The 20,386-nt window shown below is 38.8% G+C and overlaps 1 long non-coding RNA gene and 1 pseudogene across 1 annotated transcript in view; one reads left to right on the plus strand and one right to left on the minus strand.

Moving 5' to 3' along the window:
- The window catches only part of LOC148131268 (uncharacterized), a 30,322-nt gene extending 11,973 nt beyond the window's left edge, over positions 1-18,349 (plus strand). Inside the window, exon 3 of the long non-coding RNA XR_015748653.1 lies at positions 16,713-18,349. This is a non-coding gene — a long non-coding RNA (uncharacterized LOC148131268). The remainder of the gene's footprint in view (positions 1-16,712) is intronic.
- On the minus strand, positions 7,723-8,913 carry LOC113416341 (HAUS augmin-like complex subunit 4 pseudogene; annotated as a pseudogene).
- Positions 18,350-20,386: the final 2,037 nt, after the last annotated feature.

Raw genomic sequence — 20,386 nt, forward strand, 5'->3', positions numbered from 1 at the left:
AGGCCCTCAGCGGCACTTCTCTCCAGCCTTTGCTCAAAGTCCTGTACCAGGAGGCTGAAGCAGACCCCAAGTCAGAATTTCTGCCCCTCTCCGACCTGCACAAAAAGACCCTGAAGGAGGAGACTCTCTGCAGCAACATAAACATTCATTGCTCATATCCGGCCCAGGGGCTGTAGTTTGAGGACCCCTGATTTAGTGCAATATAAAAAATGCAAATAATTTTTTTGCGGACCACCAAAATTCTGTCACAGACCACCAGTGGTCCATGGACTACCAGTTGGTGACCACTGGATTAGACTGAGCCCATCCTCATTAGAAATTTACATCATTTCCAGAATGACCAGGCAATCTCCTGGGAACATTATTCCACTGTTTTCCATACCACAAAGGAGGAGAAGGAAGCAGGTGAGAACAATTTATCCTTGAATACATACATGATTTGTTATTTCTCAGAATCACTTCTTCTGCCATCTTCTGCCTGACTCTGCTGGGAAAGTTAAACTTAGACAAGGAAAATATTGCTATCGGTATTGCTATAAGTCAAGGGTCTTCAAACTTGGCAAGTTTAAGACTTGTGGACCTCAACTCCCAGAATTCCTGAGCTAACATGACTGGAGGAGGAATTCTGGGAGTTGAAGTCCACAAGTCTTAAAGCTGTCAAGTTTGAAGACCCCTGCATATAAGTGATATAAGTGATTGAATAGATTTGTATTGGGATGCGTTCTATTGTAATGTAAATTCTGTTGGCCGAGAGGATTTAAAATTAAGGGTATTACTGTTCATCACAGCAAGCTCTCAAAATGACTTATTAAAAAGACAAAACCAATTCATCCCCATGTTTCTCAGAGAAGAGGGGGACAAGTCTTTTCTCCAAAGCTCCTGAGGGAAGGACAAGAAGTAACAGATGGAAACTTATCAAAGAAAGATCCAACTAAGGAGAAATTTCAGCGAGTACAGTTAATTAGTAAAACAGCTTCCCTCCAAAGTTGTGAGTGCTCTATCACTGGCTGTTTTTAAGAAGAGATTGGACAGCCACTTATCCAGAATGGTGTAGAGCAGGGGTCTCCAACCTTGGCAACTTTAAGACTTGTGGACTTCAACTCCCAGAGTTCCAAATAACCAGGAATGGGTCTGTTTTTATGACTGTGTTTCTGGCCTGTGAGGTTCAAGACTACAAGTAGCAATTCAGTGAGGTAAGTTTAGATTCTGGGTTTAACTGCTGAAAGAAAGGTGCTTGGTTTAGAGAGTAATATGTACTAATTGGCTTATTTTAAAAACAGAGAAAGCCAGCTCTGCTGATTATTCTACTGAACACCCTGGATATTTGCCTTAAAAACACTTATGTTCTGGCATAGGTGACTGTAAATAATTTGGCTGGAGTTCCTCTACTGTCCCTGGTTTGGGAGATAGGCTGTAGCACAATGAAAGTATCCACTCCACATCTATCCTAGTTTGTATCCTGATGTCTTCATTTCAGTTGTTTGCCTGAAAGAACAGCTGAAAAAGTTGCAGTGTTGGAGATCCTGCTCCAGCTGGTATCAGAATTGAATCCTAGTCAAATAAAATGTTTTTGGGGTGGACTTGCCCTCTCCAAGTGATAAGTCAGGGTGAAAGATGTGGTCTAGATCTGTGTCCCACTGTGAACAAAAACGAGAAAAGTGTGAAAGTGTTCAATCCAGAGTAACTTGCTTGAGCTAATCTCAGTGTGGTTTAGTCCCTCGTGTGAATGTATCCCTTGACTATTCACAACATTAAAGGAGGAACAGAAATAAATGATGGAGCTAATAGCTTCTCATTGATTTTTTTTTAATGATGAGTGAGTTTATTACACAGAAGAAATGCATTCAGTGCTTTTCTTCTATTATAGTAAGTAAGAGTAATCATTTATTAATCACTGGTCTCTTCATCTATGAAGGAAGGTATTAAAAGCTGATGTGATTGGAAAACAGAAAGTCCTCTGAATTTTGAACTTGAGGTACAGATTTGATCATATATTCTTCATTTCATCCTCCCTATGCATCTGCTAATTAAGTTCTTAGCTACCATCTTAATTTGACCTGGCTTTACCTTGACTGGAATGCAGCAACTAATTTATACAACCAGCAGAAGGAAGGCATATGTTTTTTTCCTTGGATTGTATTGCCACAAACTGATTGACTGATGGCATGAACAAGATGCTAGTATCTTAAAAGGGAAGACATGCCTTATTTTATGCTACTGGATAAAATAAAGTCTGCCTCAAATCAAGCTCTGGACACAAACAAGCAAAATTATAAGGTGATTTCCCATTGTCTGTTCCTGGATGCTTTTCAAGGTCCCAATCCAGCCAAAAACTAAATGGAGTCCCCTAAAAGTCTAACTGGAGTCAACCCAGCTTACCTTCCAATATTAGCCTCACTGGCCAGATGCTGCCACTTACTAGCACACTCACTTCCAAAATCCATCCCCCTCACACACAAAAAAAGCAGTTGGAGAGCTTAAGCACAGTGGTTGCTGTGGAGAGCAACTGCACATTTGTTTCAGGTAATGGCTCATTTAATCCTAAGTATGAATTCTTAAAGCTCTAGCTTTAGAACGAGATGGAAAGATGGAACAGGGAAGTCAAAAAGGGGCTGGAGAATATTCTTTTGTTGAGCCCCTCTTGGTTCCTCTGGGAATCATCCTTTGGCTCCTTGTGAGCAGAATTCCATATGCCTTATTTTCCATCAGTTTGAGAGATAACCTTGGCTGCCCTGCAGGTATCAATGCGTAACTCAGTGCTGGGTTGCCTCCTATTCCTTTAGAATCTGTGGTTTTCTATAGTGGCACAGCTGCAGTTTTATTATTGCTTTGTGATGTTTTAATATTCATTTGAATATTATTGCACATTAGAAACTCTATTATAACTGTTACTAAGGACATGAGCCCCTCCAAGTGTCATTTATTTTATCAGATCACAGCTGCAGCATGACAAAAAGCCTTGGGCCGCCACAGTGGGAAAGCTAAGGGAATCAGCATCTTGAAAAATTGTGGAGAAAAATCTTTAAAGGGAGGGAGGGAAAGGTTTTGCAAGCATTTCGGCACAGCTATAAACACCCTTGGGTTTCTTTCCCTGCATCTGACTTGTTCCCTCTTGTTTATTTTTAATTGCCAAAGGGTTTTCCAAATTGGTTAGCAGAAATAAAGAATGCTGATACAATTTTCAAGTGTTTCAAGAATGTCTGCAATATATGATGAAAAGCTCTGCCAAACAAAGAACTTCTTAAAAAGATGTTGGAAATTTGTTTTTCTTTGTTCAGATGTAGTGCAATTATATTTTCATTGTGGTTACAGTTCCAGTACACTCCCTCTTCCTTCCCACTTAGAGAAGAATATTGAGTTGGAAAGAATACAAGGGGAAAGGGTCTAAAATTATGGTGGAATTGGAAGTTCTCCTTATAATGGAAGATTAAATATTGGCTTTTGTTTCTGGTTAATTGGAAAAAAATAACAACAAAGATGGGACGTATAATAGCACCTCATTTTGCAACTGAAGTATATCTGTTTTTGTATGCTGTTGAAAAGCCTTTTCTTCCTCAGGGACAAACCAGAATGAGGCTATTCAGTCAGTTTAAAAAAACTGCTTGAATTTTTAAAAAGTAAAATAGATATTGGGATGGGGGCAATCTGGATGAGAAACCTGGATGAGGAAGATGGCTCCAGTCCTGATTTCATTCTCTGGAACAATGATTTTGCACCTGCTATTTGTACTGAAAGCAACAGAACTTTTAATGTGAATACAAGTTTTCTTTCTTTGCAAACAGCTAGTGTACAAACCTCAATGCAGAGCAGTTCCTCCATCAGTTACCAAGCCAAGATGAGTGTTCTCATGCCTACTATTTTTTTTTTTGAATAATAGCTATATATTTATGAATTGCATTAATGCCACCATATTAAATTCCACTCTTAGTTTTGTTGTTGTTGTTGTTGCATCATAAATAGTAAGGAGTTGCATCAGCCCAACAATCTGTCCCTTGTGAGATTTAGCCAGTTTTGTGCAAATCTCTGTTGTGAAAATTTTGGTTTGTGGTTTTCTACTAATGACAATGCCGGTATAGCATGTTTCCCATCAGTTTACCGTGAAATGTCTTCTGCAGTCATTTAGACACTTATTTCATTTTCCTAATATTAGAGATGTATAATTTTCTTTTTCCTTGATGGAAGATGAAATTGGGCTACTATGAATTTTTGTATTCTTCCCACTTCTGGGACTGAAGTGTTATGCTCCTTTATGGTGCACTTAATCTCTCATTTTAAAGAAGAGAAATAAATAAACAAATGTTTCATTCTTCAGAGAATTGGGTTAGGTTAGATACTGGGTAGGTATTGTATTTCATCGTTTAAAAGATGTGAAAGGAATTTAATCATGATAATATAATCTCACATTTCAAATATTCAGTATACAAGGGGTATTTTTACAATCTCAAAATTGCCCTAGAATTTGGTAAGGCTCATATTCTAAATAAATGTCGCTTTCTCTTCAAGCCAGTGCATGTAATCTCCTAATAAATGAGAAGTGATGAAAATAACTAGTGACATCCTTCCTCCTAGGTAGACCAAGTCCAGAGGGAAAGATGAAGTGAGGAGAAAATCCTGACATGGTAATGATGATTTATTGACCAAAGCTCCCTGGGCAAAACATTACACTAATATTGTCCCCATAAGCAAATACTGAAGGGACACTGTACTTGTGAGATGCTTAATTTATAACTGAAGGGAGGTTTGAACTAGGAAATTCCTTGTAGTTCCCAGATTTCTATTTGTTTTCAGCACACAGTGGAGGAACTATTATTATATGCTTGAAACATTAAAGGAAATATGAAGAAGTAGAATACAGTAGATCTTTTACTGCAGGACAGAAATCACTACACAATAGCTGTGATTGCAGGGTCTTGCATTGACACTTCTTATGTCCTCCTGGAGATTCCTCCAAAAGGAAAGAGCCTAAATTCCTTGTGTGGAAAGAGTAACAGCAACACATTCCTCCTGGAAACACTGACAATGAAAAGGGAGTTCCTACTTTAGTGTGGGAGACTTTTTCTTGGATGTGTTCCTTCAGAAGCTTCTCCTTTACACTGAAGTGCTAGCTGAGCCATGGCTTAGCAGTAGGGAGCATAAGGTACAAAGAGTGTAACAAATCCAATCAGTAGACACTGAAGGGAAAGCAGAACTCTTAGTGAATAAGGATTTGCTTTTGAGCAGGACAATATTAGTGCAATTTTGGGAGGCTAGCAGCTGTATCCCAAACAGATCATTGAATATCCAGCTTTAAAAGCCCTCCCTTTCAGAAAGCTGGTGACTTTCTACTATGAAAGATGTTCAGAATTTTGTTCAGTGGGATTCATTAAAATAGGCCACATTTGAGGACTTTTGTTAAGATATTTAGGAGTAGTTCAACATTGAAAAAGCTGCATGAGGTCTTTGTGGGGTCTATCATACAGACCACTTCTTTGATTTAAATGGATGGGTTCTTTTACTGCATGGATTCAAATTATGACCTCTTTAAATCAGAATTCATGGGCTAAATGAAATGTATGCATTATCCTTTATAGTAAGAGCACATTTGTACTGTCCATAAGAATTTGTGATAATTTGCAGTTGAGTAAAACTATTTTTTTAGTCAGTAGATGTTGCGAATTGAGCCTTTTACAAATAGTCCTCATTCAGTGACAACAATTGGCAAGTTGGCCATTAAGTGAAACCAATGCTAAGTAAAACCACAACTGTGCTTATAATCCTAGTTTAGTTTTCCTTGGCTTTACAGACTTGTGAAGATCCTGAATGTGAAGGTTGGTTGTAAAATTACTTTTTCATTATAACCGCAAGCAGTCACTAAATGAGGTTTGTCTTATTTTGTGGATTTACAGGATTATCTGTGTTGACTTTGTTATACTTTAAAATCCAAGGAGGAGACTAGTTTCCAGAACAAAATATTCATCTTTTCCCTCATTACTGGCTTTCTTAATAAGTAACCTTTTTCCTTCTTGGACCCACTGCTTGACCCATGACATAGTTTCTTCTATTGAAAATTCGATCTATGTCAACAGAAACCTTATTTTAGAGTTTGGGATTCTAGATAGTATTAGCTTCCAGCAAGTCTAATTAACCCCAGTCAATATTTCCATAGGCCAGCAAATCAGGAGGAGTTTTCCATGTTTCTTCTAGTCACTTGGCTTTACATTTAATTTATAATTAATTCTGTATATGTGGAATCCTTGGAGTTTCCTAAGCTTGGTTGTTTACTTGAAGATGTTTCATTGAAGTTACCTAGTTGCAGTGGTGGGATTCACATTTTTACTACCGGTTCTGTGGACGTGGCTTGGTGGGCATGGCAGGGGAAGGATATTGTAAAATCTCCAGTCAGAGGTGGTATTTGCCGGTTCTCTGAACTACTCAAAATTTCCGTTACCGGTTCTCCAGAACTGGTCAGAACCTGCTGAATACCACCTCTGCCTAGTTGGGTAATGAAGCATCTGCGAGCAAACAACCAAGTCCATACAGTACCAAGGGCTCCAACAATTCAACCCCGAGCTACAGATATCCCCTTCTGTTGGTATTCTATATATGCCCATCTCATTTTCTTTCCATCTTTCTTTTAAGCAAGACAGTTAAGATTAGCAACTAGTTATATTTGGAATAGTATTTCCTTTATATACTTCAGCTTTCCCCAGTTAGTATACTGCAGTTCTTAGATTTTTCCAGCCATCTGCCATAAGGATTTTTCTGCACCAAGAATTTCAGCACACTCTTTAGCATTTTTGCTATTAATCTACCACCACAGAGAGATGGCTTCTGAATTTATCTTGGTAGGTCTGCAGGCAACAGCTGCACAACCCAAATTTCGAATCATTGTGTTAAATCAACCTTTTCCCCTAGTCTCTTCTCATCAATTTGTCACCTAGATAAGCCCAACCATCCCCAGAAGCAGAGTCCCATTATGCACACTTCTGGCTGCTTCCTTCCACAGATTTTCATCAACTTGCACAGAGATTGTTTTATCCCAAGACATATGCTGTTGTTTTCTTGCCTTTTTCTTACTCTGTAGCATGCAGAAACATTCCCAACTATTTATCATTCTAAAAATGGAGTTGGTTGCACATAGCTCTGTTTCACCTGTTATACAGCTCCAATGTATATTTTGAAGCCTAAATGCTTCCCTTTCTCATTTCCAGGCAGCCAATGAAATAAAATAAAAAAATCCAAATGAGGAAAGAAATGCAAGGGAATATCAGAATTAGCATAGCAAGCAGTAGCCATGAACAGGGATCATTTTGCTGTTGAAACAACTCATCTGTCCCACTCTCGTTTTAACACTATCCTTGATATTTTGGGGGCAGCACGGTGGCTCAGTGGTTAAGGTGCTGGGCTTGTCAGTTGGAAGTCAGCAGCCCAGGTTCGAAACCTGAGTGCCACATGATGGGATGAGCTCCTGTCCTTGATTTCCTTGACTTAGCCATTTTTATGGGATAAGGATTGTATAGAAAACTGTAAAGAACAACATTTTTTAAAAAAAATAAAAAAAAAGAATAACTGGGAATGTTGACAGTCATAAGGATAAGATCTTGAGTAGAAGCAAGAAAATTTGAAAATCCCAGAGACTGTGAACTTGAATGAATCAAACCATTCTTTTTTTAAAATTGTGTGACACATTTATTGTGCATCGTTTCAATTGTGTGCAAACGACGTGTGAGGCGGTGGCTTTGTTCAGGCTTTGTTCAATTCGGTCAGCACCCACCAGCAGTTCTGAAGAATTTCTTGCAACCGCATGTATTCTTTTATTAACTCCTCAAATTCCGGCCCCAGGATCTCGTAATTCAAAAGGATCTTGTGGGAAATGACTAGATCTTGTTCTTCCTGGCTCAAGCCACCTTGCTGTTTGTCCCTGATCACCCGATGCACATTCACTATCTCAGGTGTGTAAGTTTCTGACACGATCTTCAGTCCCTTAAACCGTATCTTCAGCAACAACACATTGCGCTTAATCTCCATATACTAGGTGTTGAGCTAGTCCAGTTTGGACTGGACACAACGCATAAACTCACGAGCTGTGGGAATAACTCTGACTCCAGTATTGAGTAATGATTAATCTAAGACCTTTATACATACATGTCTGCCTAAAAGGTCACCTAGATAAAACAAGGAAATTAAAAAGTAAACACCAGAAACAATCCAAGCAGCTCAGACAATTGTAAATAATTCCGATGTATTGAGCTAGTCCAGTTTGGACTGGACACAAGGCAAAACTCACGAGGGGGGGGGGGGGGGGGGGGGGGGGGGGGGGGGGGGGGGGGGGGGGGGGGGGGGGGGGGGGGGGGGCGGCCCGAGGGGGGGGGGGGGGGGGGGGGGGGGGGGGGGGGGGGAAATAAAGGAATGTTAAAGGGGTGGGGGGGGGTGAGGGGGGGGGGTGGGGGGGGGGGGGGAGGGGGGGGGGGGGGGGGGGGGGGGGAGGATTTTTGCGGGGGGGGGGCGGGGGGGGGGGGGTGGGGGGGGGGGGGGGGGGGGGTGTTTGGGGGGGGGGGGGGGGGGGGGGGGGGGGGGGGGGGATTTGGGGGGGGAAGAAGGGCGGGGGGGAGGGGCCGGCCAAAACAACATATTGGGGGTTGTTTTTTTATTTTGTGGGCCCCTGGGGGGGGGCATAAATTTATAGGCTTTAATTAATTAATACTACACCTGAAATTTATTCTCCACAGCCAATTGTTTTAGGAGGCCTAAACAATGCAACAGGACCTGGGGATAAGCCGCTTTCTGCTGTTCCAGATATCTGATCAGCTTTTCCTGCTGAGCTCTGGTCTCTGGTCTCCTTCAGATGCTTTCCACTAAGGCACCAAGCAAAATCATCTGGACTGTGGCTCCAACATTATCAATCTCAGGATAAAAGTAACTGAGCATGTCCAAACATTAGAAATCCATGTTTGGAATCAATACTTGATACTGGAATCAATATTTGATATTAGAATCAATATCAAACCATTCTGATAATGGGCTTCAATGAACCTCTGGTCCCAGTATATTTCCCCATCGTTTGAGATGCTGCGGGTATCAGGATGAACCTCCCGTTTCAGCTTTAACTGATTTTGTAATATGCCATGGCAGAGAAAGGAAGAAGGAAATGTTTATTATTATTCCCTTTTTTGCCTGCCACCAGTGAAAGAAAAAGGTCTCACATATGAAAAGTTTTTGCCTGATAGCAGATAAATTTGCATAGGCAGGTTCTACAAACTTTTACTAATCAACAATTCAGTGACATGAATATTAATCAACAACTCGGTTACATCAATATTGCACAGCTGTGTAATGTAGAATGCATTAAAAGAGATCTTTCTTATGATGCACAAACTTACTGGTTGGCAAAAATTTTGAGCAAAAAAATGAACTTACTGAATTTCAGTAAGAAGCTAATAATCCAGCTGTCACTAAACACCACAGCCGTGGCATCTTGTGTGGCTGGAGAGAACTTGCACCGTTTGTTCCATATGGCCATGCCACATTGTCACCAGTTTCTTACCTTGAGCAGCTGTATGACAGTCTTTTGTGAATTGCATTAGCTAGTGACCTGACCTATGATTGATTTTATTTATTCTATGGCTAGCATAAATTGTTTTATGATACACATGAGGGCTACAGTAAGGTACAAGTCTAATTTATTGTGTAGTTCCCCCTTGATTAATTTCCAGAGAGCTATACCTCAAGTGATTAAAGAAAGTCTTCCCAGAAAATTGCCAGGATGTGTAAATACCTATATGCCTCACTGACTCCAAACATTAAAAAAAAATCTGTTTTAATAGTAAATTCAAAGGCTTAACAGAAGAATTATCAGAATCCTGGAACATTTCCATCTGCAATGTGTGGATGCCACCTGAGTATCCACTATAGTACATTTATTTATTTTTTTGCATGCTGATGCTTGATGCTTATTTGTCCCTCATAACATCAAACGAAACACAGATAAGGATCTCTTTTGTTTTTGTTTTTAATAACAAATATTAGTTTTTTTCTGCTCCATATGGAGCATAGATTCAAAGCCATAGAACCTTTTGTAACTGTGGTTGAATGTGAGATCCACTGGATTTTCTTGTTCTGTCCTTACACTTCTCTCTAGCTTTATTCAATCTTCTCATGGTCTCCAAAGCTGGTCTTCTTGTTCCTTTCTTTGTTGGTCTGTTCACCCAATAGTCAAGCAGGGGGCTTCATGTTGCTCAACCATTCTGCCAAATCAAGAACAAAAATAGAAGAGGTTAATATTTTTGATCCAAATATCCAAATATATGGGTATAAAGTAACTCTTCGTAATTATGTCATACCCAGTAGGACTGAGAAGATTAATACAGAATAAGCCTTCTCTCCCTGCTGCTAATACAGACAAAAAGGTTTATCCACAGTTTATCCTTCTCCAGGTCCTGAATCCTCATTTTTACTTTTTGTCCTCACCCACTATAGAAGAGTAGAGAGTCCCAGAGGACCAGAGATTGGTATGGTTTCCTTGATTCTCTCTGTGGTTGAACTAACCTTTTTTGAACATTGGTAGTTCCATAGTTGATTAGGTGATTAGCAATCGCGCACCACTGGGGGAACGGGTCCTCAATCAATTGGGTTGTTTTCATATTTATTCTACAGGTAACTAACCCCTATTTCTAGGGCTAGAGTCTTCTTCTAATAGAGTTTCCATTATTCTATTATGGAACAACTTGGGAAAAAGCTTCTAGGAAAAGGCCCTCTGAATCCAAAACATGGTTTCATGTGTGGCATGCCATTTGTTAACAGCAATTCCTCCATCCTTCTCTCCCTTATTTTTTTGGGGGAACCGTATCCATACTAACCACATTAACCCTAGCAATTTTTGAAGATGCCAGTTGTGGGATTCAGCCAGTATGTTTACAGAAGCTCGAGAAGGTGCTGTAAATGATTTTGTAGTAAGATTTTGTAATATGAAATTTTTGTAGTTTTGGGGCCAAAACAACTGAACTGCTACTTGGTTTCTCCAACGTTACTGCAAGATATCTGGGAGTTTGTCATATAAAATGTTGTTCTTGAGGGTATTTAAACAAGCCTCGTGTTTTTGATTCTCTTAAGTGCATAACTAAGAGCTGGGAGATTAGAAGATAGCCTGAGTTTATAGTATTTTTCAAAATACCCACAAATAATCCCAAAGGGCAGTCTCTTGGGTTTAGAACAGATAATTATGATATCTCATGCTTTATTTCTTCTTCTTTCTCTCCTTGAAACCTATACATTTTGCCTGAAGGCCCTACTTTTTTCATTTCCATTGTAACCTTTGTTCACTTTATTTGACAAATACCAACTTCTTAGTCTTTATCCTTAAATGTATGTCAGAGCTTTTAGAAGCAATATGCTAGTTCCATACGCTAAATCAATATATTCCCCAAGCTGGGTTCCACCACCCCTTTTGGGATGTCCACGTTTTGTTAAAAAAATAAATTTTGGGATGTCCACGTTTTGTTAAAAAAATAAAGTCTGAAACTTGAAATTTGCACAGTTATTCCCCTATAGACAAAATTCATCCTCATGTTTTGAAGTACGAGGCAGATGTGTACAGGGAATGTATCACACCTCTTGAAAAGGTCATTTATTTTCCATTCCATCTATACAAAGGCACTTAGAGTGAGATCATATACTGCATACTGCTGCATGAAAGTGCATAGACAACAGACAATCAAGACTGTATTAAAAAGGAAACCAATCATGCTCAAAAACTGATAAAGTTATTAAAAATAACACACGTATGGACTTCTTCATTAATCCAATAGGACATTGGTGGAAGGGGGGGAGGAGTTTTCTTTAAATCAGTCTTGACTCTTGTGTGGCCCTACAGTTTTCTTATCAAGATTTATGGAAGTGGGTTGCCATTGCCTTCTTTCTGGGACTGAGGGAGGGTGACCAATCATCAATTGGCTTCATGCCTAAGGTAGAACTAAAGCCTCATGCCTTTAAGCACTACTACACCAGACTGGCTCTCACACTCTTTTTTAAAAGATATAATAATTTTAGATAATTGATGTTAAGAAACATTAATGGAGTTTAGTGACTGTAAATTACGTTGTTGCCTGCACAGATTATTATTGAATGAAAAGCCAAATTTCAGTTAGTGGTTTAGCAAAAGTAAAGTTCTATTATTTTTCCCATCCAAGTTCACAGATACCTCAGCTCCAAAATTATCCATTGGCCTTCCAGGACTCCCAGCTTAAACACCGCTGTTCTTGAGTATGACAAATAGAAAAATATATACAGGTAATCCTTGACTTACAACCATATGTTTTAGTGACCATTCAAAGTGACAATGGCACTGAAAAAAACTTATACTGGTTGTCACACTTAATGACCATTGTAGCATTGGTCACTTGATCAAAATTGGGGTACTTGCAACTGGCATGTATTTATGCAGTTAAACTGTCTCGGGGTCATGCAATTACTATTTGTAACTTTCCCAGCTGGCTTCTGACAAGCCAAGTCAATGGGTGAAGCCAGATTCCTTTAGTGACCATTAAGAACTGCAGTGATTCACTTAACAACTGTGGCAAAAAAGGTCATAAAACAGGGGGCCACTCAACAACTGCCTTGCTTAGCAATGGGCTCAATTGTGATTATAAGTTGAGGACTATTGATATTCATAAATATATATGACAGTGGTGGCTAAACTTTTTGGGCTCCTGTGCCAAAAATTGTGCACGTGCTTGCATGCTCGCACTCGAGTGCCAGCACCCAGAAGGTAATGCGTGCCCCCACACACACCCTACGCATGCATGTGTAATCTCCATCCACCCCAGCTGCCCCCTTACTTGCACTGCACCTCACAACTGATTTTTGGCCGGTTTGAGGTCTTTTTTGGCCTCCCAAAGGCTTGAGGAAGGCTTCTGCAGGCTTCTGCCCGTTTCATCACTTTTGGTATTTTCGGAAAAACAGGAAGTGATGAAACAGGGCTAGTTTTCGGCCTGCAAAGCCTGCAGAAGCCTTCCTCAAGCCTTTGGGAGGCCAAAAAAGGCCTCAAACCAGCCGAAAATCAGCTGTGAGGCACGCACATGCCCAGTGAAATAAGTTTGCCTGCAGCTCACGGTGCCAGCACAAATGGCTCTGCGTGCCACCTGTGGCATGCCATAGGTTGGCCATCACGGGTATATGAGATACTTCCTTTCCATATATTTTTCCAAACTTGTGGCTATGGCAGTAGGAAGGAGCAGAATAGAACCTGAAATAAATCAATGTATCTGTGGACACAGTATTTTTCTAGCTACCAAAAGAAATAACATATATAAACTTTATAGATCTCTCATTATTCTTATAATGAACTGATTCAATTTACACAAGTATTTTTTAAAATAAACTAATGACCCACAGTGTCCATTATTATGAGACACAATGCCTAAAATATATCTAAGAATTAGAAAGTTGAGAATTGTACTGAAAAGCAATATTCAGTTTAAAGTATTGCTAATCCCAGCAATTTTGATTCAGAAAATACATTTGGTTCTGCTGAGCTGGGATTACAATAAACAAGTCACCCATGCAGCGAATAATAATAATGAAAAGATATACAGATCAAATTAATTAATTAAACACAATTAAAAAAGAAATTACCTAATATAATCAGCAATTTAAAACCACAGAAATAACCTAAGGAGAACATTAAACAGTTTAAAAGGCTATCCTTCCTGATTTGCATAATTTAAGCAAACATATTATATTTTAGCATTTGGACATTCGGGATTTGCTGAAGCTGAATTGTAATACCTACAGAATAGATTTGTTTGCAAAGCAGTCCATCTGTTGTCTTTAGAAGCAGCTAGAGAAAAAAGGACCCCTTATTTTACCCTCCTCTTAAAAGCACTTGAAAGAAAATATCCATCCTGAATATGTATGGATGCTTCCAAATCAAGGGTGGCCAATTGCTGTATTCTTTTTAATGATAAGATTATGGGCTGGCTCGGACAACCTTATTGTATTTATTTTTCTATCCACACAAATTCACTTTATAATCAGCCTAATACTCTGTAGGAACAAATATGATCAATATCATTTATACGAAACATAAAAGAAATGGGACATAAAAGAAATGGAATAAATTTTATCAATGGTTATATAGTAGAAGACTTCAAAATATTAGTAGTTATGATTAGATTATTTAGTAATTAATATTTTAAATAAGGAGATTATAAATGATGAAGTAGAATATGTATGTATGTATGTATGTATGTATGTATGTATGTATAACAAGGATAAGTTGGATGTATTGTGTTGTATTCTCATAATTAAAATTAAAAATAATTAAAAAAAAAGAAACAAATGGGACATTATGGACTAAACTTTGATTTAGCAGGTCACCATGGGCCAGAAAAATTGAGGTGGGGTGGAAGAAAGGGATTTGACCCAGAGACTGTCTCCCATTGTTAATAGCATCCATTGCAATCATAGAAACTAATTTTCTGGTGATGTGAAAAAACAACAACAACCCTGTGTGAAATATCCTTTTCTGTTTCTATAGTCACTGAGAGCCTGTGTGTCAAATTATGTCTTTTCTAATTCTTAACGGGACATCCTGGAGTGTTTCTTAGAGTCTGCATTGCACCCACTTGGAAAATAAGTACGGATAGTACTGTCTACATAGGATCAAACTTTTATGGCAAATCTGTAGTGTTTCCATGGAAATCACAATTGTTGCAATCTTTTTCCTTTGCACTTTATACTCTGACATTCTGTGGTAAAAGTGGCGATTATGAAGACACACAGAAAAATCAGAAAAGAAAAGTTTCTCTTACATTAAAGGAATGGAGGGAGAGAGAGGGGGGAGGGAAGGAGAGAGAGGGAGAGGGGGAGGGGGAGGGAGAGAGAGAGAAGACAAGACTATCCTTCCGCTATTATGAAATCTGATTTTCATTAGCTGCCTGTTTTATACTGCTTGGTACTTGATTCCTCTAGTAGCTCTCTTACTAGATTACTTATCATCTGCAGCCTCATTATGAGGGCCTGACCTTTGCAGAGAAAACAGAGGAGACTGAATGGCAAATTAGATGGCACATTAAATGCAGGCAGACATTCATCATGTCCAATTTTTGTTATTAGAATATTTGCTTTAGGGGAAATATGATCAGAAATGGGACCACAGTCTCCACACTGAGAGGGGGGGATTAAGGCTCCCTATGGCTCTGGTGAAAATCACAAACCAACTCTGTTTCAAATAGAAAGTAGAGTGGTGATCAGTGGTGGGATTCAAATTTTTTTTACTACCGGTTCTGTGAGCGTGGCTTGGTGGGCGTGGCAGGGGAAGGATACTGTAAAATCTCCAGTCAGAGGTGGAATTTGCTGGTTCTCTGAACTACTCAAAATTTCCATTACCGGTTCTCCAGAACTGGTCAGAACCTGCTGAATACAACCACTGGTGGTGATGTTATCAGATGATAAAATTCAGATAATGATGATGTATCATCATATATATCTTGACTACATACTATGTTTACTAAAGAAAAAAAATCAGGATAAGATAATGTTAATTGATTACATATATTTAACTAATAATGAAATATGGGTTTGAAAGTGGTTAATGTATGCATATAATTCATTTTCTCATCGTAGTGATTTAGAGCTATATACAGTAGGTACAAACACTGTAAAACACAAACATATTACAGTGTTATTTGATCTGGTGCGTCTCATTCACACAAGGTTTCTCTTGATGCTGTACCCAACAGTTTACAAAACATGCCTCTAGGAACTGATTCAATTCATCCAACAGCTGTTTTGAATATGTTTCATTGTTGATAAAAATCCTAGGGAATTTTTATTAAAGGATCGGAGCTGGAACTCTTGACTCTTCAAGTTACTGAATGCTACAAGGATAAAATATCCAAGTTACAAGCATACAACAGAGACCTGGATTTATTGATAGAAATAATTTATAAGGAACTACTTCTTTGGATAAAAGAAATGACATATGTTGCTGTAAAGACCAACAGCAGAAAATGAAGAACGTTAATGTGATGGAAATGAAATTACTGTAAAGATCATGAAAAACTATATTATTGTATAATTAAGGAAAACAATGTGTCATAAGGATTCCTTCCTGGAATAAAAACACTAGCAATGTCAAAATCAAACTCACCAGAAGTTGCTTATGGATTTGTTTTTAAAGTGGGATAAATGAGTATTGTAGGCTTTGCTTCCACCCCATCTAGGTAGACTGTGGAATACCAAACTGAACAGTAATACCTGCTTATTTTCCAGACAGTCCAAATATAATAATCTGATTTTGAGATCTTTGCAGGAAATTACATCCACACTCCTACTTAGCTCAGATTCTGGTTGGCTTGGTTTGGAAAAATGAATGTCCATAGCATGACACTCTTTACGGCTTTCTGGTTACAGCTTCATGCCAAATGTTACTGAAGTAGAAGAAGCAGAGCTATACCAGCTCACTTTCTGAGCTATGATATGGTCACTAGATAATTTAGGAAGAACAATAAAAGCTTGGTTTACCACAAGGTTACTTTCAGTGGCTGGTTCTAGCAAGTTAGTGTTATTTTGATCAGAATATAGAAGCTCATCATGGCCATAGAGTGGGGAATGTGGGCTTTCCAAGATCTGTAGATCTCTGGATCTTTGCCAAAACTGTATAGCTCTCTCTCTCTCTCTCTCTCTCTCTCTCTCTCTCTCTCTCTCTCTCTCTCTCTCTCTCTCTCTCTCTCCAGATGTTTACTAAACTAAAACATCCAGCTACCCCTACCAGGATGGTTAATAGTGAATGAAGCTGGGAACTGTAGTTCAGCAACACTGGAAGAGCGACATATTCCCACCGCTGACAGCCTCCCAATTCTTGTCCTCTATACACAATCTCAATGCTTCAAAATGTCTATGGCATGCAATCATTTCTAGATACGTGACAGAAAAAGCTTATAGAAGAAGGCTTGCCGAGGAATGTATTTAAAAGGCAACAGAGAAGCTGGACGACTTTCTGGCTCGGCACAACGTGCTAAGCACTCCAAATCTTCATACATTTAGAATCAGAGCCTCCGCCAACAGCACAAACTACCAGCAGGAGTGCCTAAAATGGATGCCATTGTCACTTTCCCAATAATGCCATTTCCACAAGAAAAATCACAGCACAGGGGAGGGAAAAAAAGAAGTGATTGAAGTCTAGCCTTCATTTATTTGGAATCAAGGGTTTACAAGCTGTTTGGCGTTCTGCCCGGCTGTGCTTCCCTAAGCTCACTCGTTGCTCAAACATTTCACTGGAATTCAGAAGGAAACAGATTTCAAACGCCTGTTAAAAGTGTAATGATGCACAGCTCTGGAAATGATTATTTTAAATCAGTTTGTTTTATGGAATGGTCTCCCTCCATAGTTATACAGTAGGTACCTTCTTTAATACCGGTCTCCTTGCCTTGCCTTTCAATAAAACTAAATAACCCCAACAGTATCCACTAGATGGAAGTATTGTATAAGAGCGGTAAGACCAGCGTGCAGCTTTCACGCAAACTAATTTGCCTCCCAAACATATATGTATATAATTAGACACTGTCAGTGTCTTTCTTTTAAAATAAGTTTAACATTCCTAATTGGCTATATCTGATAAACCGAAAAATCATTTTAATTGGGTAAAGTTATGCTGCCAGTTACTGGGGGAGGGGAGGAAAACCTATTTATTTCTACTATTCTAACTGAGTGTATTCTTCCCTTGTTTTATGGTGGTGGCTGTTTCTTTTATTTTAACAACAACAAAAAAGAGTAAAAGTAGGGTTCAGGTTACTTGTTAAAAATTGATGTTGTTTTCAGTTAGAATTGATGAAAATGATTGAGTTTCCCTTGTGCAGATTATGAAAATGTATCATATGGGGAAAATATACATCAACACCATGGAATGAATAGGATTTAAGCAAGAGCTGGGAGTTGCATTCATTTTGGCGTGGTTTGGACAGGAAGCATTCCCAATAAACTAGTTTTTATGGCTACAATTTTTCCTTTCTGTCTCACTTTCTCTGCCACTCATTCTGCAATTAGACCCATCTCTACTCAGCATCAGCAACAGACGTAGCCTGTTCAAGAGGCAAATCGGCCTTCGTTCTGCAGCCTTATGAACAACAGAGAGTCTTCTGAGTAGCATTTATTTGTTGCCAATAATTTTTCTCTAAAAAGATTCACAGTAGAACATCCATATGGGAAATTCTTGGCAGCGTGATCATAAACTAAACATATCATTCCAGAACCTGCTATGAAAACAACAACCCTTCTGAATGTATCTCCTATTTGCCAGCATAGAGTTGCTGTTGCTTTAAAAAAAAAAATCCTGGTACTATTTCTAATAAATTGAAAATATGTTCTAATTTGGAAAAGCCAGTTGCGTCATTGTGTGTGTATACACCTGCATGCGTGTGCAGCTCTTGATGGAGTGGTACATTTAATGCATCTTTCAACAAGTAGCTAATCCTATCGTTATATAGAACAGTTGTACCAAATCCATGTGATGGGGAAGGAAGGAAGGAAGGAAGGAGGGAAAAGGAAGATCATTGTTTCCAGGAAGGTAAGGAGAAAAAGGGAATATCCGCTTCTATAATAGCATAACAAAAAAGACTTGGAATGTTTCTGTTGCTAGATTTGAAAAGCAGAGAACAATATTTCTCTCCTCTATTTCGTGAGTGCAAGATTTGGCATAAGGCTCGCAGGGGCATGTTTGTCTTTCCAAGCAGACTCATCAGTTGGACCAGACTGCCTCAAATGCAGCTCAGTCCCTTCAGCTGCTAAACATTGCCATGAACTCTGAGCTGCATACAGGCAATTGCGTTTAAAACAGCAGAAGCATGCAGCAAAATTCAACCGAGTTCAGGTTAATCTGAATCTTTGCAACTGGAATCTGATAACTACAAGTCCTACCGGTACAAAGACAGAAGATTTGGAGACAAAACCAATGTGCTGTATAGAGCAGCTTGAAAAGCGTAAAATCTGTCATCAGGAAAGTTGACACGTGGGGCTGATTAACCAGTGATAGTGAAACAATATTTATAAGGCACCCGCTGCACAGGAATATCTTGAAGCCTGTGGACAAGCTGGAGGCAAAATTGGGGTGAGGCAAGAGGGTGTAACAGAAGATAGTAAGAAGAATACATGTAAGAAATGCTAAGATGAGATCAGTCTGTTGCTTGAGGAACCTGTTAAGAGGATCTAATAGAGGAATCCTGTTTGTTGTCACCTCAGACCTAAAACCCATGACTCTGAAGAACATCAATTCTGGGGAAGGCTGGCATAAAGGATCACAGTCTTGAAATTTTTATTATTTGGAAAACTCTCAATATACTTCCTTTTGCTTCTATAGACCTATCAAGACAGATGTATTCTGCTAATTAAAGCAGCAGACTTCACATCAATGAACAGCCTATTTCTATACCACTACTGACTATCCTAAAAATACTATCCAACAGGATTTTACCTTTAATTGGCAGATAGTAGTAACGGACATTTCTGGTCCCCACCCAATTAATTGCTATCACTTCTTATAAAATTTCATCCAGGCTGCTAAATTCATAATCCAGGCGATGGAACTGCTAAAAACATTTGATTTTCATACTGCATGGAATTTCATTATTCAGTATGGTGGAAAATGAATTTATTTTTATTTATTAAACAAATTTCTATAGCCACCCACCCTACTGAAAGTAGTTTGGGCACAACAATAAATTGTAAAAAATACATAAAAACTGTATATAAATATAAAAATGTCAATATAAAAGTAGCATTTTCTATACTTCACCCCCCCTCCACAAACAAACACAACAAAGAAGAGGAAAACTCTGGTAAACTTTTTATGGATACAATATGACACACTTGCATTATTTTCATTATAAAGTGACTAAAATAAATATGTATATATATATATATATGATTTTCTAGAGCAGCCGGCAACTTCTCAGTTATATTTCATGAGATGATAATCATCCAATGAGGTTTTATTTTTATTTATTTTTTGCTGGGGAAACCAGGGCCACCAGAGAGGGGGGGAAATGTGTAATGGGGAAGAGATGAGAGAATTACTTTTTTTGTCCTATTGTCAAAATAGAAGGATAAAGAAATTGTAAATCATCCTCAGAATGAGGTAGAAAAACAAACACATCTTTTTCAGGAGAAGAAAACTTCTAGGAGATTGAAACTGCAGTTTTGCTGGAGTATTAAATTTCAATGTCAGATCATCATGTGATGTACCCAACATACTGCTGATAAATGTTAGAAGTGTTTATAAAATTCAACAAGGGTTTATTTGGTGTCTTTGAATAACAGATGAGTCTGCTGGTCTAGAACAGTTTTAAAAAGATACTATCACAACAGAGGTGGTATTCAGCAGGTTCTGACCAGTTCTGGAGAACCGGTAGCAAAA

Source organism: Notechis scutatus, chromosome 3 (genome assembly GCF_049901735.1).
Source record: "Notechis scutatus isolate UNSWTSFEM ecotype Mainland chromosome 3, rNotScu1.2, whole genome shotgun sequence".
Classification (NCBI taxonomy): domain Eukaryota; kingdom Metazoa; phylum Chordata; class Lepidosauria; order Squamata; family Elapidae; genus Notechis; species Notechis scutatus.